This window comes from Hippopotamus amphibius, chromosome 3, assembly GCF_030028045.1.
Source record: "Hippopotamus amphibius kiboko isolate mHipAmp2 chromosome 3, mHipAmp2.hap2, whole genome shotgun sequence".
Lineage (NCBI taxonomy): Eukaryota > Metazoa > Chordata > Mammalia > Artiodactyla > Hippopotamidae > Hippopotamus > Hippopotamus amphibius.
Window position 1 is genome coordinate 67,642,218 of NC_080188.1, and position 27,289 is coordinate 67,669,506.

At 42.2% G+C, this 27,289-nt stretch overlaps 1 protein-coding gene and 1 pseudogene across 1 annotated transcript in view; one reads left to right on the forward strand and one right to left on the reverse strand.

Moving 5' to 3' along the window:
* Positions 1–27,289, reverse strand: part of TSPAN5 (tetraspanin 5) — a 170,889-nt gene that overhangs the window by 110,360 nt on the left and 33,240 nt on the right. The gene's annotated exons all lie outside the window — the stretch shown is intronic.
* LOC130849696 (40S ribosomal protein S15a-like) lies at positions 9,408–9,834 on the forward strand (annotated as a pseudogene).

Sequence of the window (27,289 nt, forward strand, 5' to 3'; positions counted from 1 at the left end):
TTATGAGGGATTTGTGAACAGTCATGAAGTGAATGTCCTTTCCAAGAAGGTGAGAGAAACAGTTCTTTGTAAGGAGCAAAGGGCAGATTAACCATAACAAATGGTCTTCCCAAAGCTCAGCTGCCTGATATTCTGGTCAAGATTCTGAATTCCTACAGCAGAAAGTCATCACTGATGCTGCTAGGTCCTGAAGGAAAGCACACTCTCACACCCTGGGCAGTTCCAGGGTATAATCTTGCATTGTCATCTATTACAATTGCTGGCAGCTAAGACAACTAAGTTCTCAGGAAGATGAGAGAGAAAACTCAAAGACTCACATGCTGGGATCCCATTAGCTAGGTATCCCACACAAAGACTTTGCCTATAAAGCAACTGTTGAAGTGGAAAGAGAAGCATTTCCATATGTTTGGTAGAAGTGCAGAGGATGACACATACATGGAGACGTTATAAAATCTTAGACATCGAGGATGGAAGATGCCTTAGGGGACTGGGACGGCGAGGGTGGGGGAGACTCGAGGGAGAGTGGGGGGGGAGTCGAGGGAGGGAGGGAATACGGGGATATGTGTATAAAAACAGATGATTGAACTTGGTGTACCCCCCCAAAAATAATAAATAAAATTAATAATAATAAAAAAATCTTAGACATTAACCATAGACAGTATCTCACCTACTGAAATAATTTGCTTTCTTATAATTAAGAAAGAATTCTAATACCCACCATGTTTCTCTTTTTACCTTGGTTTCCAGGAAGCTCAGATTTAAATGTGAAGCTCATCTGCAATAACTTCACTAGCCTAAGCTATTTGGTACAATTATTTCCCCCTTCCTCTATGTGGTTTTTATCATTTATTTGTATTTTATCAGTCTTACTGTCAACAGGTACATTGTTACAATCTTCTTTAAATATTTTTTGCCTGCAATTAGAATATGGTTTGAAAAATTTTTGTAATACCTGAAATAAAATTTATATACACTGTAACTATTAATAAAATGGCATTTTATGTTTTGAGAAAGTATCAGAATGAGTTTAACTTTGGAAACTTATCCATTTGAGAGTAACATGCTAGACAAGCTGCTAGTGTGTGACTGGAAAAAAACAAACAAACCTATTTGAATTCACGGGATTCTCTACTACATTATACAGACGTCCCCTTCCCCCACCACAGAGAAACATACCTATGATAGGAATCCTTCACTTAAAAGTCAGTTGAATCCCTTTAGGATTCCGATTTTTAAAAGCCCTAGGACTTCTCCCCCAGAAACACATGAGCCCTCAAATCCACACACACAACATTTAACACATAATTTAAGGTGTTCACAGACCACTCACCCGAGCTGGGTTCCTTCTTACCAAAGAAATGGTGGGGAAGATGGCGAGTTTCTACTGCAGGAAGCCACATGGAGTCCTTCCTGCACCCAGCACTCCCAGCAGTGCAGCTCCATGTGGAGCTACAGGGGCCTAAGCCCTGTCTCTGTCCCAGTGAATCACCCCCAAGAGGACCAGACTTCTGTGAAAGATCAGAGTCCCAACGCCAGCGGTGATGTTGGCAGAGTGAAGCCCGGGTCTTCTGACCCCACCAGGAACTCTAATGATTTTTCACTGTCTCTGCTATTAAGTGATATAGATTTTCTTTTCCTGAAGAGAAGCCATCTAACACTTCACCTCTGTTATGGAGGAAACAGATTACATAAATGCACCACCTTATTTTTAACCACAAAAAAAATTCACACAGTGCTTCCTTCAAGCCTCTCCCCCGAGGATTTCTCCCTGATTTGAATCGTTTATTTCCCAGTTTTGAGAAATAATGGACTTACATCACTGTATAAGTTTAAGACCTACAGTAGGATGGTTTGATTTACATATGTCAATGATTACCACAATAGGTTCAACTAACATTCAAGTTCTCATACATAGGTAGAATAAAGAGAAAAAAAAAGGGAAAAAAATTCTCCTTGTGGTGAGAACTCATAGCATTTACTTTCTCAACAACCTTCCTATACATCACACAGCAGTGTTAGCTCTGGTCCTCATGTTGTACGTTACATCCCTAGAACTTACTTGGCTGTAACTGTAAGTTTGTGCCTTTTGACTACCTTCCTCCACCTCCCTCCCCACCACCTCTGCCTCTGGTGAGGTGCCTCAAGTCTGATGCTTTTTCTCTAAATTTGGGAGGTTTTTTGGGGTTTTTTAATTTTTTACTTTTTTATTTTTTTAAGATTCCACATATAAGGAGATCATACAGTATGTGTCTTTCTCGGTATGATTTATTTCACTTTGCTTAACGCCCTCACAGTCCATCCATGTGGCTCCAAATATAATATTCCATTGTATATTCTTAAGAACATACTGGCCTATACTTTTCTTTTCTGGTAGTGTCCTTTGTGGTTTTAGTTATCAAGGTAACAGAGGCCTCATAACATGAGTTTGGAATTTTTGGGAGTAGTTTAAGAAGGATTGGGGTTAATTCTTCTTTAAGTGTTTGATAAAATTCACCAATGATTTGAATTTTTTGCGGACTTTTTCCACTAAGTCCAAAGACAGCTGTTTGCTTCTTCTTTCCCCCAACACTGCCTTAAAATCTTTCCTGTTGTTCCCTCAGATAAAATTGCAGTTAAAATTGCAATAAACAGTACTTATTTCTTTTTACTGAGCAAGGTATCTCTTACTATAAATCAAAGTTTACATCACTCCCTTGTGTAAGACTTAAATTTAGAGGATTTTATATAGCATGTTAGGGTGGACTAGGAAATCAAAATGGTCTTGAAGGTAGTAAAACAAATGGATGCGAAAAAAAAAAAAGGAAGGAAGGAAGAGAGGGAGGGAGGGAGGAAAAAAGGAAAAGGAAAAAAAACAACACTAAATAGTCCACCTAGAACAGAATTTTCAATCCCAATCATATTATTAAAGTCAACTAAAAAGAACTTCAAAAAAAAAGAAAAAGAAATCCTGTTGCCCAAGCCTCATCCATAACTAATTAACTCAGAATTGCTGTAGGTGGGAGCTGGCCACTGGATATTTTAAAGCTCCCATGTCACTCCACTGTGGGGGCCAGAGTAGAGACACACCCAACCCAGCCCTTTTGCTGAGGGAAGTAGCGGCCAGGACAGAGCATTAGGTCAAAAGCAGAAGTGGTGCCTGGAATGCTAGAGGGAAAAATCAGACAGTCCCTGGGTGTCCCTTTCTGCTGGTCCTCCCTGTAACAATCACCAAGTTGACACAAAGTCAGGTGTGTGCAGGGCATCCGTTCTCTGAGCAATTGTGGGGACAGACAGCAGCCCATGTAGCACAGGGGGCAAGAACACGGCCCCCAAGCCAGTCTCCATCCTCTGGGGGTCTGGGTGTAGATGTCCCTCTGACTCACGGGTGTGTTAAAGGACAGCACTTCCAGCAGCTGTTCACCATCACTACCACCTCTCAGTTCAGAGCATTCCTGATGCCTCAAACTCCTCTTCCCTGAAGGTCAAGGTGAAATTTGTCCCCTACCTTAATGAGGCAGGAAAGCCCCTGCCCCCAAAACACAGGCCTGGGACAGACCAGGGAAGAAAGAGCCGTGCCTGAGGGAAAGTAAGCATGACAGCCAGCTCGAATTGAACACTTCTGAGCAGAAAGATAGCACACGGTAAGTCAGAGGCTAACTATCTGATCTCTGCGGCTTTCCGAGCACCTTGCCTTTGTGGAACAAGCATGAGGGCCCCTCATTCAACACAAACAAGCCAATAGAATTTGCAGAGTCATTCGCCCAGCTGCTGCACAGGAAACAGCCCAGGCTGATGCAGCCCTCCCTCCTTCTCGAGCTCTATTCAGTTGCTATCGGTAGCAAAAATCTTTGTTTTAAAACTTGCTGACAGGTAAGCCAACCTCCTTCCTTCCTGTCTAGGGTACAAACTTAGCTGTCAAAGCAGGACCTTTGTCCTAATTCGTGAGCAGGGCTGTTCCAGGCTATCTTACCAGTACCGCCACTGGACCACTTAGGCAGAGTCAATACTGAACACGTATTTGTTGAGTAAATGAACTGGACCCCAAGAAGCACATTCAAATGTAGGTATAGAAAGCAGTCTGGGGACTTCCTTGGTGGCACAGTGGTTAAGAATCTGCCTGACAACACAGGGGACACAGGTTCGAGCCCTGGTCCAGGAAGATCCCACATGCCACAGAGCAACTAAGCCCATGTGCCACAACTACTGAGCCTGCGCTCTAGAGCCCACGAGCCACAACTACTTAGCCAACATGCCACAACTACTGAAGCCAGCATGCCTAGAGCCTGTGCTCTGCAACAAGAGAAGCCACTGCAATCAGAAGCCCGGGCACCGCAACGAAAAGTAGCCCTCATTAGCGGCAACTAGAGGAAGCCCAAGCGCAGCAACAAAGACCCCAGCACAGCCAAAAATTAAAAAATTAAAAAAAATTTTTAAAAGAAAGCAGTCTGGGTTGGAAGAAAGATGGTGGTGAAGCAGAAGGATGTGGAATGCATGCCTCTCCACAGATACACCAGGAATACACCAAAAGACACAATAATTCCCAGAGAGAACCAGATGAACACCAGCAAATGACCTCGGACACCAGAAAGGACTGCAAAGACACCGACATAACTGCATAAGGACAGAGGGGGAAAAAAAGGAGAAAGAGAAGGAGAAGAAAGGAAAGGGATGGGTCCCACACCCTAGGGCAGGGGGATCTGAAACAGAAGGGAGATTGCCGAATTCAGGGAAACGTCCCTTATCTGACCGGGAAACCCCTTCTCCAACGGGGAATTTCCCTGGGTCAGAAGGGAGACATTCGGGACTGTTCAAAGAGGGTGAAGCTGCTGATCTGTGGCAGACGGAAAGAGTGAGAAACACACACAGCGTGTCCAGACTGAGATGTCGATTCACAGCTGAACAGGGGGTCTGGGAGCTGGAACATGGGAACGGGAGAACTGGTTCAGGGTGAGAAACATTGTTGGCAGTGGGGAGACAGACTGAGAGGACAGGAGCAAAGAAATCCGCGGCGGAGAGTGCCTACCGCGGAAAGTTGTGCAGTCATGGTGGCAGCTCGATACTGCTGACTCACAAGCAGGGAGGAGGAGCCGTGGGTGTAGCCTCTCTCTCCCTCTCCCCCCTCTTCTCGGCACCTGTGACAGACAAAGGAAGGACCCCTCTGGGCCTGCCTAATGCACTCAGGGATAACAAAGGCTCCTGGGCGGGGCTGGCCTAGAGTGCCTGCAGCCAAGAGCCAAAAGTCCACACCATGGCCCAGCTCTGGAGACATTCTGTTTATACCTGAGACACCAGCATCCTGCTGCAACAGGCACCACCACAGCTGACTGAGCTGCCATGACCCAGGCAGGGCACCCTGGCAGAGTCCTAGCAGGCAGGAGGAGCTGCGGTTGGAGCTGCTCTCTTGGCCTGAGCCACCCAAACCACCATGACCCAGGCAGGGCACCATTGCTCAATCACTCCCAGGGGAAGGAGCCACTATTGTTCCCTCTCTCTCCCCACACATCAGTGCTTACAGACGAACAATAAAGGAAGCTCTGCTGGTCGCAGAGTAAAACAAAAAGCCCAAGGTAGGTAGAAGGACACTTACAGCTGAGACACCAAGAAAACAGAAATATTAGTATTAATTCTACTCATCTGGTCCATTCTGGGGTCAGTTCTTTTTTTTTTTTTTTTTAATTAATTACAACCTTAGTCCTAAGGGATCTACACATTTTATAACATTTTCTTATTCTATTTTTTATTCCATTTTTATTTTTAGCCTTTTTTATATATTTCTAGCTAAGTATTTTGTAGTGCTGACTGTATCTCTCCTACCTTTTCTTCTTCTCTATCTTTTATACATTTCTATTTCTCTCTTTTCTTTTCAAATTTCCAGTCACACTATGCTCTTCTGTTGCCCTGTCTTCTGTCCTTTTTTAGTTTATTTTATCTTAATATACTTATAAGCAATATTATCAGTCTTCTCTGTTTCCTTGCTTTATTCACCAGATGACACACTGCTTTGGTTTTTATTATTAGGTTTTGTCCTACTCTTAGTTCTAAGTATAACTGTCTGATTTCATTCTGAGAATCTTCAGTGTCTGGTGGTACTCTTGCTCTTTACTATATTTGATCCTAGCTTTCAAAATCTCCCTGGATTTGTGTTTGTGTGTGGTTTTATTGCTTGGTTTTTTTTCTTTCTTTTTGGTTTTCAATTTCTGTTGGTTTTCTCTTTGATTGTCTGACGGCAAACTGGGGTTCTCCTGTGAGGTCTTTCTAGTGCCTTATGTTCTACAGGATTCAGTATTTGTGTGTCTTATACATGTATGTGTTTCCTTGACTTCGCATTCATTTGACTCAACACTCTGCCATCAGTCTGCGGATTGGACAGTCTTCTTTAAACTCCTTTATTGCCAAGACAAGAAACCTCTGAAGTCTGGACGACTCAATCAGAAGTCAAGTAGGAGGCTCTGGGGAGGGAGCACTGAATCTAGGATGCTAGACTACTAGGGAGTCCTCAGAAACAGAGAACTCTCACAGAGCTCTGTATCAGAGTCTAAGACTTGGCTTCGTCCAACTGTCTGCAACTGCCAGTGCTGGACACCTCACACCAAACTACAAACAAGACAGGAATACAAACCCATCCAGCACATAGACTACCTAAGCCATATTAACCTCACAGATACCCTAAAACACACCTCCTGACACGGTCCTGCTCATCAGAGAGAAAAGACACAGAGCCACACACCGGAAAGCAGACACCAGAACCCCCCATAGGAAGCCTACTCAAGACACTGGACAAACCCCACCACAGGGGGCAGAGGGCACAAACAAGAGGAATTACTACTAGGCAGCATAGGGAAAGGAGACAGCAAATCCTATACATTAGAAAAAATGAGAAAACAAAGAAACACCATGCAGGCAAAGGAGCAGGAAAAAAACCCTCAAGACCAAATAAATGAAGAGGAAATAGGAAAATTGCCAGAAAAACAATTCAGAGTAATGATAGTAAAGATGATCCAAAATCTTGATAACAAAATATAGAAAGTACAAGAAACAGTTAATAAAGACTTAGAAGAACTAAAGAGCAAACAAACAGCAACAGGCAAAAAAATAACCGAAATTAAAAATACTCTAGATGGTATAAACAGCAGAATGAGGAAAAAGAATGAATAAGTGAGTTGGAAGATAGAATGGGGGAAATAACTGCCACAGAGCAGGAAAGAGAAAAAGCAATAAAAAGAATGGAAGACAGTCTCAGAGAACTTGGGGACAACATTACGCACACCAACATTCAAATCATAGGCATCCCAGAAGAAGAAGAAAAAAAGAAAGGGTCTGAGAAAATATTTGAAGAGGTTATAGTGGAAAAATTCCCCTACATGGGAAAGGAAATAATTAATCAAGTCCAAGAAGCACAGAAAGTCCCATACAGAATAAACCCAAGGAGAAATACACTGAGGCACAAATTAATCAAACTAATGACAATTAAACACAAAGAAAAAATATTAAAAGCAGCAAGAGAAAAGCAACAAATAACATATAAGGGAAAACCCATAAGGATAACAGCTGATCTTTCTGCAGAAACTCTGCAGGCCAGAAGGGAATGGCAGGATATACTGAAAGTCCTGAAAAAGAAAAACCTACAGCCAAGAATACTCTACCCAGCAAGAATCTCATTCAGATTTGAGGGGGAAATCAAAAGCTTTATAGACAAGCAAAAGTTAAGAGAATTCAGCACCACCAAACCAGCCTTACAACAAGTGCTAAAGGAACTTTTCTAAGTAGGAAACACAAAAGAAGGAAAATACCTACAAAAAAAAACCCAAAACAATTCAGAAAATGGCAACAGAAACACACATGTCAATAATCACCTTAAGTGTAAATGGATTAAATGCTCCAACCAAAAGACACAGACTGGCTTTATGGATACAAAAACAAGACCCTTCTATATGTTGCCTACAAGAAACCCACTTCAGACCAAAGGATACATATAGACTGAAAGTAAAGGGATGGAAAAAGATATTCCATGCACATGGAAGTCAAAAGAAAGCTGGGGTAGCAATACTCATATCAGACAAATTAGACTTGAAAGTAAAGACTATTACAAGAGACAAGGAAGGACACTACATAATGATCAAGGGATCCAGCCAAGAAGAATATATCACAATTGTAAATATCCATGCACCCAACATAGGAGCACCTAAATACATAAGGCAAATGCTAACAGCCATAAAAGGGGAAATCGACAGTAACAATAGTAGGAGACTTGAAAACCCCACTTACAACAATGGACAGACCATCCAAACAGAAAATAAGTAAAGACACACAAGCTTTAAATGACACATGAGAACATCTCAACTTAATTGATATTTATAAGACATTCCATCAAAAAACTACAGAATACACTTTCTTCTCAAGTGCACATGGAACATTTTCCAGGATAGATCACATCTTGGGTCACAAATCAAGCCTCAGTAAATTCAAGAAAATTGAAATCATATCAAGCATCTTCTCTGACCACAATGCCATGAGACTAGATATCAATTTCAGGAAAAAAACTATAAAAAATACAAACACATGGAGGCTAAACAATACGCTAGTAAACAACCAAGAAATCACTAAAGAAATCAAAGAGGAAATCAAAAAATATCTAGAAACAAATGACAATGAAAACACAACAACCCAAAACCTATGGGACGCAGCAAAAGCAGTTCTAAGAGGGAAGTTTATAGCAATACAGTCCTACCTTAAGAAACAAGAAAACGATCAAATAAACAACCTAACTTTATACCTAAAACAATTAAAAAAGAAGAACAAAGAAACCCCAAAGCGAACAGAAGGAAAGAAATCATAAAGGTCGGATCAGAAATAAATGAGAAAGAAATGAAGGAAAGAACAGCAAAGATCAATGAAACTAAAAGCTGGTTCTTTGAGAAGATAAACAAAATTGATAAACCATTAGCCAGACTCATCAAGAAAAAAAGGGAGAAAATGCAAATCAACAGAATTAGAGATGAAAAAGGAGAAGTAACAACAGACACCACAGAAATACAAAAGATCATGAGAGACTACTACAAGCAACTATATGCCAATCAATTGGATAACCTGGAAGAAATGGATACATTCTTAGAAAAATACAATCTTCCAAGACTGAACCAGGAAGAAATAGAAACTATGAAGACCAACCACAAGTACGAAATTGAGACTGTGGTTAAAAATCTCCCAACACACAAAAGCCCAGGGCCAGATGGATTCACAGGCGAATTCTATCAAACATTTAGAGAAGAGCTAACACCTATCCATCTCAAACTCTTCCAAAATATAGCAGAAGGAGGAACACTCCCAAACTCATTCTATTAGGCCATCATCACCCTGATACCAAAACCAGGCAAAGATGTCACAAAAAAAGAAAATTACAGCTCTTTCCGCCATCTTTCCGTGCCGCCATCATGGTGCACATAAATGTCCTGGCCGATGCTCTCAAGAGTATCAACAATGCCAAAAAGAGGCAAGTGCCAGGTTCTTATTAGGCCGTGCTCCAAAGTCATTGTCAGGTTTCTAACTGTGATGATGAAGCATGGTCATATTGGCGAATTTGAAATCATCGATGATCACGGGGCTGGGAAAATTATTGTGAACCTCACAGGCCGACTAAATAAGTGTGGAGTGATCAGCCCCAGGTTTGACGTGCAACTCAAAGATCTAGAAAAATGGCAGAATAACCTGCTCCCATCCCGTCAGTTTGGTTTCATTGTACTGACAACCTCAGCTGGCATCATGCACTATGAAGAAGCAAGACGAAAACACACAGGAGGGAAAATCCTTGGATTCTTTTTCTAGGGATGTAATACATACGTGCAAATAAAATGCCTCAGAGGAAAAAAAAGAAAGAAAAGAAAATTACAGGCCAATATCACTGATGAAGATAGATGCAAAAATCCTCAACAAAATACTAACTAACAGAATCCAACAGCAATGAAAAAGATCATACACCATGATCAAGTGGGGTTTATCCCTGGGATGCAAGGAGTCTTCAATATACACAAATCAATCAATGTGATACATCATATCAACAACTTGAAGGATAAAAACCATATGATCATCTCAGTAGATGTGGAAAAAGCTTTTGACAAAATTCAACATCCATTTATGATCAAAACTCTCCAGAAAATGGGCACAGAAGGAAATTACCTCAACATAATAAAAGCCATATATGACAAACCAAAAGCCAACATCGTTCTAAATGGGGAAAAACTGAAAGAATTCCCTCTTAGAACAGGAACAAGACAAGGGTGCCCACTCTCACCATTATTATTCAACATAGTTTCGGAAGTGTTAGCTACAGCAATCAGAGAAGAAAATGAAATAAAAGGAATACAAATTGGAAAAGAAGAAGTAGAATTGTCACTCTTTGCAGATGACATGATATTATACAGAGAAAACCCTAAAGACTCTACCAGAAAACTGCTAGCACTAATTGATGCATTTAGTAAAGTAGCAGCATACAAAATTAATGCACAGAAATCTCTTGCATTCCTATACACTAACAACGGAAGAGCAGAAAGAGAAATTAAGGAAACTCTCCCCATTTACCATTGCAACAAAAAGAATAAAATACCTAGGAATAAACCTGCCTAAGGAGGCAAAAGATCTGTATGCAGAAAACTTTAAGACATTGATGAAAGAAATCAAAGATAACACAAACAGATAGAGGGAATACCATGTTCTTGGATTGGAAGAATCAACATTGTGAAAATTACTGTCCTACCCAAGGCAATTTACAGATTCAATGCAATCCCTATCAAATTACCAATGGCATTTTTCACAGAACTAGAGCAAGAAATCTTACGATTTGTATGGAAACGCAAAAGACCCCGAATAGCCAAAGCAATCTTGCGAAGGAAAGATGGAGTTGGTGGAATTAGGCTTCCTGACTTCACACTATACTACAAGGCCATAGTGATCAAGACAGTATGGTACTGACACAAAAAACAGAAAGTAAGATCAATGGAACAGAATAGAGAACTCAGAGGTAAGCCCAAGCACATATGGGCACCTTATCTTTGACAAAGGAGGCATGAATATACAATGGAAAAAAGATAGCCTCTTCAATAAGTGGTGCTGGGAAAACTTGACAGCTACATGTAAAAGGATGAAATTAGAACACTTCCTAATACCATACACAAAAATAAACTCAAAATGGATTAAAGACCTACATGTAAGGCCAGACACTATAAAACTCCTAGAGGAAAACATAGGCAGAACCCTCTATGGCATACATCAAAGCAAGATCCTTTTTGACCCACCTCCCAGAGTTTGGAAATAAAATCAAGAATGAACAAATGGGACCTCATGAAACTTAAAAGCTTTTGCATAGCAAAAGAAACCATAAAGAAGACAAGAAGGCAACCCTCAGAATGGGAGAAAATACTTGCCAATGAAGCAATGGACAAAGGATTAATCTCCAAAATATACAAGCAGCTCAAGCAGCTTAATACCAAAAAAGCAAATAACCCAATCCACAAATGGGCAGAAGACCTAAATAGACATTTCTCCAAAGAAGACATACAGATGGCCAACAAACACATGAAAAGATGCTCAACATCACTAATCATCAGAGAAATGCAAGTCAAAGCCACAATGAGGTATCACCTCACACCAGTCAGAATGGCCATCGTCAAAAAATCGAGAAACAACAAATGTTGGAGAAGAAAAGGGAACTCTCCTGCACTGTTGGTGGGAATGTAAGTTAGTACAGCCACTATGGAAAACAGTTTGGAGATTCCTTAAAAAACCAAAAATAGAACTACCATATGATCCAGTAATCCCACTACTGGGCATATACCCAGAGAAAACCATAATCCAAAAGGAAACATGTACCATAATGTTCACTGCAGCACTATTTACAATAGCCAGGACAGGGAAGCAACCTAAATGCCCATCAACAGATGAACGGATAAAGAAGATGTGGCATATATATACAATGGATTATTACTCAGCCATAAAAAGGAATGAAATGGAGCTATATGTAATGAAGTGGATAGACCTAGAGACTGTCATACAGAGTGAAGTAAGTCAGAAAGAGAAAAACAAATATTGTATGCTAACTCATATATACAGAATCTAAAAAAAAAAAGTGCTGATGAACCCAGTGACAGGGCAGGAATAAGGATGCCGATGCAGAGAATGGACTGGAGGACAAGGATGATGGGTGATGCCTTGGAGGGCTGGGATGGAGAGGGTGGGGGGAGTCACAGAAGGGAGGGGGTATGAGGATATATGTATAAATACAGCTGATTCACTTTGGTGTACCTCAAAAGCTGGGATAATAGTGTAAAGCAATTATATTCCAATAAAGAGCTTAAAAAAAAAAAGAGAAAGCAGTCTGATAAGTTTACAGCTATAGTACAACCATCATAAAATATTCTGTTGACGCCCTTCGTTATATATCCTTATTAGCTAGCCACTCACCTAGTGTCTCTCACTCACCCTCGTGTTGCATGAAGAAGGGATGAGGACCTGAATAGACATTTTTCCAAAGAAGACATACAGATGACTAACGTGCACATGAAAAGATGCTCAACATAGCTCACTATTAGAGAAATGCAAATCAAAACCACAATCAGGTATCACCTCACATCTGTCAGAATGGCCATCATCAAAAAGTCTACAAGGAACAACTGCTGGAGAGGGTGTGGAGAAAAAGGAACCCTCCTAGACTGTTGGTGGGAATGTAAATTGGTACAGCCACTATGGAGAACTGTATGGAAGTTACCTAAAAAACTAAAAATATAACTACCATATGATCTAGCAATTCCACTCCTGGGCATATACCCAGAAAGAAATGAAAACACATACATATGTGTGTGTGTGTGTATACATATACGTATACGCATATATACATACACATTTGCACACAATGGAATATTACTCAGCCATAAAAAAGCTTGAAACAATGCCATTTGCAACAATATGGATGGATCTAGAGAGAATATTATGCTTAGTGAAATAAGTCAGAGAGAGACAAATACTCGATGATATCACTTATATGTGGAATCCAAAAAATAATAGAAATGAGTGTATATGCAAAACGGAAACAGACTCACAGACATAGAAAACAAGCTTGTGGTTACCAAAGCGGAGAGGGGAAGGGGGAGAGACAAATCAGGGGTATGGGATTAACAGATACAAACTACTATATATAAAATAGATAAGCAACAAGGATATACTATAGAGAACAGGGAACTATACCCATTATTTTGTAATAACCTCTAACGGATTATAACCTGCAAAAATAGTGAATCACTATGCTATACCCCTGAAACTAACACAATATTATAAATCAACTATACTTCAATTTAAAAAAAAAAGGATGAGGGATTGACATATACACACTACTGTATATAAAACTGATAACTAATAAGAACCTATTGTATAGCACAGGGAACTCCACTCAACACTCTGTGAGGACCTATATGTGATAGAATCTATAAAAGAGTGGATATATGTTTATGTATAACTGATTCACTTTACTGTACAGCAGAAAGTAACACAACCATAAATAAATCAACCATACCCCAATAAAAATTCATTTAAAAAATAAGAATTAAAAAAAAAAGGGATGAGGACTAATGTGGGAGACAGTCCCCCAGCACCCTCCTCTTGCTGCTTTTGGTAGTAAGACCCCTATTGTTAACCAGGCTCAGCCTCCCCCCCCTCCCACCACCCTGGCAGAGACTACATTTCCCAGGCTCCTTTGGAGCTAGGTAAGCTCCTATGACGAAGTGATGTGACATAACTTAAAGTGATATGTCATCTCCAGGGTCACTTTCTTAAAGACAGCCACTTGTACCACTGGCTGAGACATGGTGGCAAGTGGAGCTACCTGCACCAGGAGTGGAAGAAGGCAGAGTCACCCCTCCAGCCCTTACTACTCACCTCTGGACAATGATCTGAGGACCACTCTACTTGGAGGTACCCTTGTCACAAAAAGAGATTAAACCACATCATGAATAATTCCAGAAGGAAGCAGAGAACCTATCTTTTAGCCCTAACTCCAACCTTTAATTTGTTTGGAGTAAGCTACTTAAACCTCCCCCCTTTCACAGTTTCCTCCTTTATAAACTGGAGATAAAAGTACCAGCTTAATCTTATTAATAAGAAGAATCAAATGCAACATGAAAGTACAAATGCTTTGGAAAGCTACATGAGGCGGCCTCTGAATGAAGATGGTATCACTATAATCCAGGCACCATACACTTGTGGAAAGTACTGCCCCAAAGGAACTTCGGTTTGAGTCATACCACACTACTACTATTTTGGACAAGCTAAAATGGGAGTTCAGCATGGTGATAAAAATATTTTAAAATATACTGAATACTTACAAATATGATTTGTATGCACTGACTGCACAATTATGTCCATTTTAACTAGTGACACCAGGAGAGAAAAGTGAGGCGGCCCTATGTGGTGTAACAAGGACTAACCATGTTTCTAGCTACCTCTCACCAGGTCAGGGCAGGGCATTCCTGGGCATGAAGTCAGGGGTCCTGAGGCTTCTCCCCGGCTGGGCCACTGCCAGCCCTTAAGGCCCCTCTGGGGCATTTTAGAAATAGGCTTGGTTTGCTCAGTTGCTTTCATGACAAATAGAAAAAGGCAACCCCTGGGACTTCCCTGGTGGTGCAGTGGTTAACAGTCCGCCTGCCAATGCAGGGCACATGGGTTCGATCCCTGGTCCAAGAAGATCCCACAATGCCATGGAACAACTAAGCCCATGCACCACAACTACTGAACCTACGCTCTAGAGCCTCAGAACCATAACTACTGAGCCCAAGTGCTGCAACTACTGAAGCCTGCATGCCTAGAGCCCATATTCCATAATAAGAGAAACCACCACAATGAGAAGCCTGCACACCACAACGAAGAGTAGCCCCTGTTCACCACAACTAGAGAAAGCCTGCACACAGCAACGAAGACCCAACACAGCAAATAAATTAAATTAAAAATTTAAAATTAAAAAAAAAGAAAAAGGCAACCCCTTCCTCCAGGCTGAACCATCTCCACGGCCTTGGAGGTTGGGGAGTTGGGGATTCAGCCCTTAGCCAGGGGGCCCCTTTGCCAAAAAACACCATACAACTGTCACAGGGCCCTTCCCAAATTTAAAGTGCATATGGCATTATTATCAATAATGTAACTGTACCTAATGTTTCTTGGGGATCCCAATTCTGGAGAGAACCCACTACCTGTCACTAAATCTGCCAGCATACCTTCATTGGAAACTGAGGTATATTCCATTTCAAAGAAGAACAACTAAGTGAACTCTTTTTCCCATCTCCTTTCCGTGTGCTAGAGGGAAAAAAAATTTAAAAAAGGAAAGCTGCAAGTATTACAAAAAGACAGGTTGGATGTGAAGGCGTACAGCCCAGGACTCCAAATAGAGTGAACACTGAATGAAAAGGCTAGAAGACAAGGCCACGCATCAAAATGATTTGCAAGAACAATGATGTGTCCTTCAATTAAATTCTTTTGCTTAAACTAATCTTTCAGTTCTTACAATGTTCTCAAGGGAAATCCATTTACAACTCCCAAAACAAAGCCAACAGACACCTAGAATTCTGCTTAGCAGACCTGAACAGTCACACGGCTGTCACTGGCATGGACCCCTTTGCCGTTAAAGGGATGTTTAGGCAAGTCATCTTGTAACCCCAAGCCCAAAGAAATGTAGAATAGGCACAGCGCAGCCATCTCTCCCAGAAACACACTCCTCTCTCACTCCCCCACTCCCTCCACAAGGCCTCCATCTCAGCGCTTCCAACTCCCTGAGCCTCTTCCCACTTCAGGGCCTTCCAACACACTGCCCTCTCCTCACAGAGCTAATCCTCTCCAGCCCTCGGGTCAGCTGCAGTATCACTTCCTCAGAGACGTCTTCCCTCCCACCTAAGCTGTTCTTCCTGTCATTCTCTTTCTTTGTCCCCTGTGTTTTGTTTCTCTCTCCAAAGCAATGTATAAATTTGTTTCCTACAGTATATATTTATTCCCTGCTCCCTTATAGACATAAACACCAAGAAGTCAAGAATCATTTTGGTTTTGTTCACCATTTTATGCCCAGCTCAGTGACAGTCACCAAGCTCAGTATGCATTTACTGAAGGAACGGAGGCTGGAAGAGACATTAGAATGAAAAGGACAATGAGGTTCCCAGCACCAGAGATTAAGTCAAACAGCCAGGGCTGAGCCCCTTTTTAAGTTCCACAGGCGACTGAGATGCACAATGCCCTATTGAGAGGAGTACTAACCTGACTTTTTCCTGGCAAAATAATATACTGAAACACCAAGTCAACTGCTCTGTTTGAAAGAAGTCCGAAGAAAAATTTACAGTAATGCAACAATTTCTGATAAGCACAATGTGTCCAGAAAGCAGCGGGCTTGCAAGTGGTGCCTATGCTCTACTCTCATACTATTTCCAGACAAGTTGACGGCACACCAATGATTGTAATAAAACCTACACAGGATACTACAGTTTCCACAAGCACACAGAAAAGCTATTTTGCGAATGAATAAGAACCCACATAGACTGGTTAGTTTAGTAGTTACAACCATTTTGCCCATAAACAACCCTGCACTCCCTAATCATGCAAATGTGCCTCTGCAAAACACCAAGGTCCAAAATCCCTTTCCTCATAATGAAACAAGGTGCCAGACTGCTTACCTCGACATCTGTTAACATGCCAATCTTTCCCCATAAAATTTTCTAGTTCTAGTCCCTACTGTAGACATCAAAGCTTTGGTGTAACAACAACAAAAATGGTGACTGATGCAATATGGCCCTGCCTAAGGTATCTCCTGGTGATGGTTACAACATAAATCATTACAGGTTGATAAAGACCATTGGGGGTGGGGGTGGGGAGGCAGACTTATGAATTTAAAATGCATGGTCACTGTTACTACTAAACACCAGGTTTTCATTTCAGAGCTCCTCCCAACAATGACTCAAGCTGCATCTTTACATTGCTTTCCAGTTTTATCCCTCCCTACGCACAACCAATTATCACTTCCTACCTTCATCTAGCCGACTAAATGGCCCCTTGCATGGCTTTATCCCCTTTTTATTTCTGGAACTGTTTTTCTCATAGAGCCCATTCACTCTGAAATTTTACCAAAACAACTGCCAACTGCCTGAACAATTACTTCATTTTTAAGAAAGTATTTTAGCAGTGGCTTGATAACTCAAAGCACAAATGAGTTTTACAGTCTTCCATTTCCAAAAGTCATTTGGTGTCATTCATCTGTAGTTTACAAGAGGAGACGCAGAGAACTGAGCTGCCTAAAACTTTAGGAATCTCATGCCCAAATCAGAGTTCTACTGAGGGCCTTATTCTCCTGTCTTATAAATTAGACTCCCAGATTCCTCATCTTCAGTTCTGTCATAAGCCTGCAACACCCACAGTACTTTCTGAGGGAAAAGGTCCCAGGATGGTCGAATGACCCAGGAGGCAAAGTTGACGGCCTGCTCCCAGCCGACTGGACCAGAAGTGAGCACGTGACCCAGGACAGCCAACACGAGGATGGTCCAGCAGGGCCTTTCAAAGTCAAGAGGATGGAGCCACTCTCAACTGTAAACACTCCCAGTTACGTTTAAATAAAGAGATGACAAGACATTTTAATGCCTACATTGAATAAATTAACATTTCTAACATCCAAACACTTCTGACTAATTATGCTCTTCATAAGACAGTTACAAGATTTATAAAACATATTAATTCATAGAGCACTACAGGCAGAATGTCTGTTAATGAGAAACAAATTTAAATTTGGATGATGAATGCATCTTCTTTCAATCTTGCCCGTTTGTCTCTGACTGAATGTATACACTCCTGTGGAGGTAACACGAAAGGGATAAGTATGAGGCCCTTCATGAATGTTAGGCCTGAGCTAAATGGCCTTGCGGCCAACCACCTCCACCATCCTCCCTGACGCCCCTCCCCCCAAAACACACACACACACACACACACACACACACACACACACACACACACACACACACACACACACACACACACACACACACACACACACACACACACACACACACACACACACACACTGAGGCCCCCTGGGCCAGCAACAGAGGACAACGCATTTAAGTCAAGGTTCTACTTACGTGGAGATGCTGGTAATTAGCCAGACACACAATAAGTCATCCCAGCAGATTTCAAGGAGGAAATGGTAGTCACGAACTCCTGCTGATGACATCCCCAGTGCTACCGTGGGTCTAAAACAACCTGTCAGCCCAGTACTGGGGAGGCCTGGGACACCGTTTATACCCTTAGATAGTCCTGAGAGTCCCATCTCCCTTGCCACATGTAATCTGTATGGTAACCCAGATGCCTTGGGACCAAGAGAGCCTAATGCCACAACTTTCTTGAAAACCCTTGAGAGGCTGCCCCTGTGCAAAATTTCCACAAGCTGGAAGACCTCAGGGGGCAGACAGAACACGGTACTTTTCCACCTCACTTAGCAGATCACCTCCACCTTTATGGTTTTCTTGCCCTTTCTCTCTCATCATTTTGCTCTCAATCCCCCAGCTTCTCTCTTTACTAAGAAAGTCCAGTGCTTAACTCTTGTTATTTCCAGATTCTCAGATGCAGAGATTTCCTAACAGTGCTTTTAGGGAAAAGAAAAACACTACATTAAATATACACATTGATTCTTATTTCAGACAATTTTTAAAGGTTAATTTCTTTCTTTTTTTATAAATTTATTTATTTATTTATTTTACTGGCTGTGTTGGGTCTTTTTTGCTGTGCGTGGGCTTTCCTTTAGTTGCGGTGAGTGGGGGCTCCTCTTTGATGTGGTGCGTGGGCTCCTCATTGCCGTGGCTTCTCTTGTTGTGGAGCACGGGCTCTATGTGCGTGGGCTTCAGTAGTTGCAGCACATGGGCTCAACAGTTGTGGCTCACGGGCTCTAAAGCTCAGGCTCAATAGCTGTGGCACACAGGCTTAGTTGCTCCACCGCATGTGGGATCTTCCTGGGGCAGGGATCGAACCTGTGTCCCCTGCATTGGCAGGCGGATTTTTAACCACTGTGCCGCCTAGGAAGCCCAAAAGTTAATTTCTTAAAATGAAGAAAATAAGGTAAGTGCGTCTATTTCAAGTAGGAAGAAGTGGTAGAATTAAAGCAGGAATGGGCAAATCTGGCTGGCAGCACAGTCCTAGGAAATGTCATACAGGCTGCAGCAAGGTAAGAAGTAAAACAACGAGAATCAAAAGGAAGCAAGACAAAGATGCTGGAGCTCACTTTAGACAAGACACACGCAATCTCTTGAGACTGTTTCCAGTTTCCCAGAGCTCTGCACAAGAACTTGATCCAAACACTAGGTAGACGTGCAAGGCCTTTCTGGTTGCACTTTCCCCTCACAATGGTTTCTTAGTTCCATATTAACCCAACCCACTTAGCTCTTGCTTCTCTTGCATTCCATAGAATCTGCAGCACTCCTCAGAAATGTACCTCTGCTTCCCTCTTACAAATTAAAACCCCAGAGAAAAAAAGGAATTGTGGAAGAGGAGGAGGTAAGAAGTGACCTCTCATGAATAGCACTTCCAGGGCTTGAGCCCAGCTCCTGAGAAGCAGCACATGTTTACATAGACTATACAGAAGAGGAAACCCAAGGCTACTAGAATTGGCTTTGTCTTGAAATAATTCTTTGGAACATGGGTGATTTGACATTTCAGAACCTAATGGGTCAGGGAAACATTTACTGTGAAGCATCTTTACCTAAGGTCACTCTGACAAGCATTGGTAAACAGATTAGCTGGATGTGATGCCCAAGACACACTGGGATGTCAAGATGAAACAAGCACAGCCTCGGTCCTCATGGGGTCCAGATGCACAGTCTCTGATAGGTGGTGAAACCTTTCTAGGCCTCAGTACTCTCTTGACATGATGGAATTGACCACATGGCTTCTATTGCCATTGCAATAATACACCTCTATAATTTTACAACATGCTTTCTAAACTTTACCTTCCCAATGGCAATTTTGATCAGTATTGTCCCAACAACAAAAGTGATCATTTTCAGGCTTCAGAAAGAGATAAAATCTGGGTCCCCTTTCCACAAGATAATACACAGACTCTAATTTCCAAACTCTTGAATACTAGATATAAGGAAGCACCATCTGAATCTTTAAGGAAGAAATAAAGAGCAAAAGAAAAGGTGTATGTTTCACTTTGTACAAAAGTAAATTTGTGGAGGACTTCCCTGGTAGCACAGTGGTTAAGAATTCGCCTGCCAGTGCAGGGGACACGGGTTCGATCCCTGGGCCAGGAAGATTCCACATCTGCGGAGCAACTAAGCCAGTGCACCACAACAACTGAGCCTGCGGTCTAGAGCCTGCAAGCCACAACTCCTGAGCCCACATGTTGCAACTACTGAAGCCAGCATGCCTAGAGCCCGTGCTCTACAACCAGAGAAGCCACCGCACTGAGAAGCCTGCACACCGCAACAAAGAGTAGCCCCTGCTCACCACAACTAGACAAAGCCTGTAAACAGCAATGAAGACCCAACATAGCCAAAAATTAAAAAAAAAAAAAAATTTAAATAAAGTAAATTTGTGGAGCCCACTATTCAAAGAAGCAAATACCAAAATATATGAATAGATAGGTAAAATGATTTAATCAGAATTGGACATTAAAGGTCATCTCATACCTATGACTTCAACTAGTCCGGCCTCTTCATTTTATAGATAAAGAAAATTAGGCACAGAGAGACTAAGTAATTTGTCCAAGGACACCCAGCCAGTGAGAGGCAGGCCAAATACTAGAACCCAGCCAAGAATGATCTAATCATTCCAAAAAGGTATCAGAGGATGCTAGCAGAGTCCTGGATAAGCTCCTAGTCTCTGGAGGCTAATGTCAAAAAGGACAGCCAAGCCCTCCCACAAAGCACCGCTTACTGTTCCACAAGCCGGAACACCAGGCTGATCGGTGCAGCATGCATATTATCTTTGGCTCCCACATTCACACATTTCCATCCATGCCAAAGGTGGCACAAGTCCCATAAGGCCCAGTAGCTGACACTCCTTCTAAAACAGGCCAACAGCTCCCAAGTGGTTATGACCTTCTCGGGTTCCAGGCTGGGTTTCCCTCCTCACCCCTGTTACTGCACCACACACAATTACCTCACCAAACCTCAGGAAGCCAATACTGCCGTACCAGCCCACCAGCTGAGCGGCTGCAGCTGCCCCAAAGACATCACCCTAGGACCTCACTTCCTGCTCTGGCAATCAGGGCTACATCTGTGCCTGTTCGGGGTCTAGACCATCGTTTTCAAAGCTTAGAGCTGGACAGGCCCCAGATATCCAAGAAACCATCTGTTACAAAATCTTCCCTCCTCCAACTTTACTTCAAAACACACCACGGCATCCACCACCGTCCCTGGTTACACAAGTGGGAATTAGCCAGAGTCTTCTGAACGGAGGATGTGGAGCTCTCACGGGCAACCTTGGAGAGGACACCACCCACGCTGACCTTGTCCAGAAACAAGCGAGACACTAGTTTTACATCAGACATCCTGAAATAAACACCTTCGTGTATTCTGTCTGGTGGCATTAACCACAACAGATGCTAGAAAAATGCATTCAATTTGCTAAGTCCTAGAATTTTGAACCATCTCCCTTTCAATTTATATATTTTTTTCTTTAATAGTTACTTTTCAAAGCAGAAGTCACAAGTATTAAAGACAAGGTAGGAACAATCACACTAATAATACAGTAATATCCCAGACCTAAAACAGTAAAAACTTAACTTCCAATTCAGGGCAAAACCAGAATAAGATTGAGCATTCTTCGAAAGCCATTCCGATCATATTACATTTAAATTCCAAGTAAACCCCAAGCAGTTACATCTGTATAACAAGAGTCATAATAACTAACACTGATTGAGCATTCACTAAGTGCCAGACTGCACTAGGACCTTTATACGTACCATCTCACCAAATGTTTCTAACAGCTCTATTATTATCTCCCCCATTTTTTAAGTGAAGGAGGCATATGGAGGGTAACTAACCTGCCTGAGGCCACATCAATAAAAAGCAGCAAGGTCAAGGTTCAAACCTAGGTCCTTGTGACTCCAAAGCTGGTGTTCTTAACGTTACTCCACTCGGGCTTGGGGTCTTTGGTGTGCAGGACCAAAAATCTAAAACTGCATTTTAATTTATCGAACCACATCCCTCTACATTTTCAGCGGTTCTGCGTAAACGACTGCCCTGAAAATTTTTACAGGCGAGGAAGGGAAATTGGCACTCCTCTACCAAGTCTGTAGCACAGATGTCAAGCAGCTGTGCAGGAGCTGGGGGGACAAGTGAACCGTGTGCCTGGCAAAGTTAATACGTGCATCTGTCTCAGCCTTGAAATTCTTAAAAGACATGAGACGCCGAGGAGATGGGAGGGAGACTCTCATTTTAAATTCTGCAGAGAATGTTAAATAAACATGATCAGCCCCACACAGCTCTGACGGGCGATCAGTTAAAAATAAAAAACAAGAAACGGTATCCCTTACTAACCTTCCCTTCTTCACCTAATGAGCACAGAAATCCATGAACACACCCTTAAACCCTATTAATATTAGCCTATTTAAATCTTACGTTTTTAATTCTGTTTATTCTCTTTGGGGGGATTCATTCAGCAAACATTTGGCTTCACTTATACTTCTGTTGCTATGTTTTACTGCAGGCATCAATATGACTTTCTGCTGGGTAGCCGCTCTCAGACATCTCATGCAATATCGACAGTCACAAGGCAGCCACAGATTTACTGCTGAACAGCTCAGATCAGAAGGATGAAACAATAAAGCTGCAGGCTGCTGGGCACACTTACTGCTGATCACGCTAAGATCAGCTGCACATGCTTCTGATGTTTATGATCTAAGCCAACGTCTCCCCCAGCTCTCTACCTTTTCCGACTCTTCACAGTCGACTTTCATTTCATAGAGTCTTACCAAGCACCTATTCTGTGCCATCTGCTGTGTTAGATGCTGGGAATACTACAGTGAGCAAAACAAGCTTACTGGCTAGTTGGAGAGGCAGAAAGTATCCAAATGAGGACACAAAGGAGTGAGTGATCTACACAGGAGCACGGCGAGGGAACACAGATCCATGAGTACTGGGGCGGTCTTTACACACGGCTGCGGATTCTGACGCTCCTCCCAGGGAGAGGTGAGGGCGGTGTGCCCCGCTTGTGAGTCTGGGTAGGCGCTGACCGCGTCAGCCATCAGAGTGGGACGCAAACGATGCTATGGCACCTCCAAAGCGAAGTCGCAGAAGTCATGTTGCTTCTTGCTCTTTATTGACTAGAATACTGTCTTGGAGCCCTGAACCGCTGTGTGAGAAGTCGGACTATCCTGAGGACACCCCGCTATGAGGAGGTCTAAGCCACATGAAGGAACCCTGGGTAGGCGCTCTGGTCAACAGTCCCAGCCACGTCTGGTCTCTGAGTCTCCCCACGCCAGGCCCCAGGCCCAGGAGTGGAGGTGCGCCCAGATGATTCCAGCCCCCAGCTATTCAAACCTTCCCAGCTGAAGCTCCAGACATCACAGAGAGACGAGCCCTCTTCAGTGTGTCCGAGTTCCTGGCCCACAGAATCCAAGAGCGCAGCAAAACAGCTGTTTAACACCAGGGAGTTTTGGAGTGCTTTGCTACCCAGCGGTAGACAACCCAATCAAAGGTAGTATCTATAATAAAAGAGCCCGCCTTACCCTGGCAAGTCATACAAGCACTCTCGGTGAAAGCAACGCTGGCGCTGAGAGCTGAAGGGTGAAAAGGCTTCCAATAAACAGAAGGGGAGGGGATGGTCCTAAAGAAATAAAAGTAGGTTGTAGCACAGGCCCTGCAGTCAGAGGGAGCACGGCCAGCACAGGAAAAAAGCCAGCTGGCCAGAGCACAGAGGGAGAAGAGAGCAAAGGCTGCCGAGGCAGGCAGGGGCCAGACCACGTTCAGGGCTCTGGTCTCTTCCTCGTCAGCACTTAGAAGTTCCTGGAGGGTTGGTTTCTTTGGTTTTAGGTTTTTTGGGTTTTTATAACTGGGGCAAAATTCACATAACATAAAAGTCACTTTCATGGTTGAATTATGTCTCCCCAGAATTCACAAGAAGTCAAAACCCGTACCTCCAAATGTGACCTTATTTGGAAACAGGGTCACAGTAGATGTAATTAGTTAAGATGAGGTAATCAAGGTGCGTCTTAATCCAACAGGACTGTGCCCTTATACAAAGGGAAAACTTGGACCCAGACAAGCACACAGGGAGAATGCCATGTGAAGATGCAGGCAGAGACTGGGGCGCGGGTCTATGAGACAAAGACTGCCAAGGACTGCCAGCAAACACCAGAAGCTAGCGGAGAGGCAGGGGACAGAGTCACCCTCACAGCCCTCAGAGGAAAACTGCCAAAACCTTGGTCTCAGACGTGTGGCCTCCAGAACTGCGAGACGATAAATGCCTGCTTTTTACATCACCCAGGTTGTGGTACTCTGTTACAGCAGCCCTGGTTAACGAACACAGTCACCATTTTAAATCACTTTAAAGTGTGTGGTTCAGTGACTTTTAGTATTGTCAAAATAGAATGCAACAGTTACTAGTATCCAATTCTAGAACATTTTCATATTGGAAAAGGAAATCCTGTTCCCTTCTCTCCCCAGCCCTGGCAATCATTAATCTCCTTTCTGTCACTCTGGATTTGCCTATACTGGACATTTCATATAAATGGCATCATACACTATGGGGCCTTTTGTATCTTGCTTTTTTCACTTCGCATAATGTTTTCAAGGTTCATCCACGTCATCGCATACATCAGTACTTCATTGCTCTATACAGCAGAATAATATTCCATTGTGTGTATTTTATGTATCCATTCCTTAGCTGATGGACATCTGAATTGTTTCCATTTTCTGGCTATTAGGTATAACGGTGCTATCGAACATTCCTAGACATTTTATATGAACACCAGTTTTCAGTTCTCTGGGGCATATACCTAGAAGTGGAATTGCTGAGTCATATGGCAACTCGATGTGTAACTTTTTGAGGAACCACCAAAGTGTCTTCCACAGTGGCTACACCATCTTCATTCCCACCAGGAATGTCTCCGGGTTCCCTGGAACGTTTTAAGCAAATGGGGTAACCTCAGAACTGTGCTTTGAAAAAAATAAGAATCAGCTTTTGTGAAAGAATGAGAGTTGATTTGGTACCACGGGGTCTGACATGCCTTTTAAAACATTCAAGTGGAAACGTCAGGTGGGAGAGGGGTAGCCAAGAGGTCAGTCAGCTCTGAGTTAAAATTCGTGACTCAGCAGCCTGGAGCATGGGCGAGATTCCTCACGAGAAAACACAAAACGTAGGAAAAGAGAAGCTTTGTCCAATCTTTGAGGAGCTCCAAATGAACGGTGGGAGAGAGGAAAATTCAGTCTGCAAAAAGGAGCATGATAAATCAGATGGAACAAAACTGTAAAACTTGTAGATTAAGAAAGAGGAAGGAGACAAAATAAAGCAACCAAAAAAAAAAAAAAAAGATAAGGTAAAAAAGACGAAATTTTAACAAGAAACAGAAGATCTGAAAAGAGTCCAAATTCTGATACTTTAAGAATCAGATACGCACTACTTCACTTCTTCCTACATTTTTTCCTTTTTTTTTTTCTTTTTTCTTTTCCCCTTCTTGGAAAGGGGAGTGTGGTGGAACCAGTTTAGCTCCATCAGGCTTAATGTTGTGAGAGGTTAAACTACTTGACCTTTTATCAGAACTGGTGAACAAACGCTTTTCAGTCTCGACATCAAACCTAATTTAAAATAGACCTCCTGTAAGGGAGCTGCAAGTGGAAAGAATCTGGTTATGTACTTAACAAGTTCCTATTGTTTCATCAAAGCGTCTGCAAGCCAGGGAAGACAGTCGCACATCACTTCAAAGTAAGAAATCCACAGCGATTAAAGCGGGAGAAAAATCGTTCCCCTACATACAGTCCCTACCGACAACTCGGTATTTGATGACAGACACAAATCAAAAGATGAGAATCCTAAGAACAAACCTACAATAACATCTTCTGTCCCATTTCCAAATTATAGTTTAGATTCTGTTGTTCCTCAAAAGCATATCCAGAGATTATAAAGCTCTCTTTACATATCAATCAAGGGTGTAGCTAATCCTTTCAGACCTACATTACAAGGAACTGAATTTTAACTTTGTAACTAGGTGAACAAAGGACTCTTGGGGTTAAATAAACACTGCCTTTACAGGAACAAAGGATCCAGTCTCTGCTGAGCGGATGGCCCTCTTTGGATGCAGACCTGTGCCCTTGGTTAGCCTACGCCTTTGGTGACCTGCAACACTAATACAAAATCGGGGAATGTAAAATTGCATTACACTGAATTACTTTATTTGAATAAAACACAATTCCCATGTTCACTCTATATTCACATCCTTTGAAAGATTTAGTATTATTGATTGATAGAAGAGGTGTCCTCTGAGAGTAAGTCTGGAAATTAGCTATCTAAGGTAAGTCCATGTCAGGCAGAAATCCAATTGACACTGGGACCTAAAAGACATCTTCTTTTGCTTTATATGAGAACTAAAAAATTGGTTCCAGTTACATTAGAAAAATGAATCACATTGCAAAAAGTAATAAAATCACTGCAAGTATTAGCCACAGTCAGCCACACACGCTGGCATTTGTGCCTGGTACTTGACATATGTTATTCCAAAGGTATTATTATCCCTGTTTTACAGACAATGGTCCGGAAGTGCAGAAACTCTAAATTTTGCCTCTGGTGACAGAATTGAAATTTAAACTTTTTTTTTTTTTTTTAACCAGAGTACAACTGCCACTCCCACACTAGGCCTTCAAAGACTTGTTGTGGGAATTTTCAGAATGTTATTGCTAAATACAGATGTAACTGCTGCATAACGATGAGAAAAAGTCAAAAGTGAAAGATGGTGATCTTTCAGAGGAAAAGCTAATTACTTAATACTTAGTAACATTTTATTAGGAAGAGTTCTACAAGAAGTTGTTACATGATTTAAGTTTTGTTGTTGTTGTTGGGCAGGTATGAAAATCTTAGATATGGGGAGTAATATTCATGTTTTTCAGATGTGGGAAGTAATAAAACAGCCAACATGTTATAAGAAACCATTTCTCACAGTACATAAGAAAAAGTCCTCTCAGTGCCCCTGGTTCAGAGAATCAGTTTGATGACGGTACTTAAACTATAAAAGAGCAGTAACTAATGCTAATTAGTACTTAATGGGGTAGAGCCACGAATATTAACTCATTCACTAACTCTCACCACACGTCCCTAA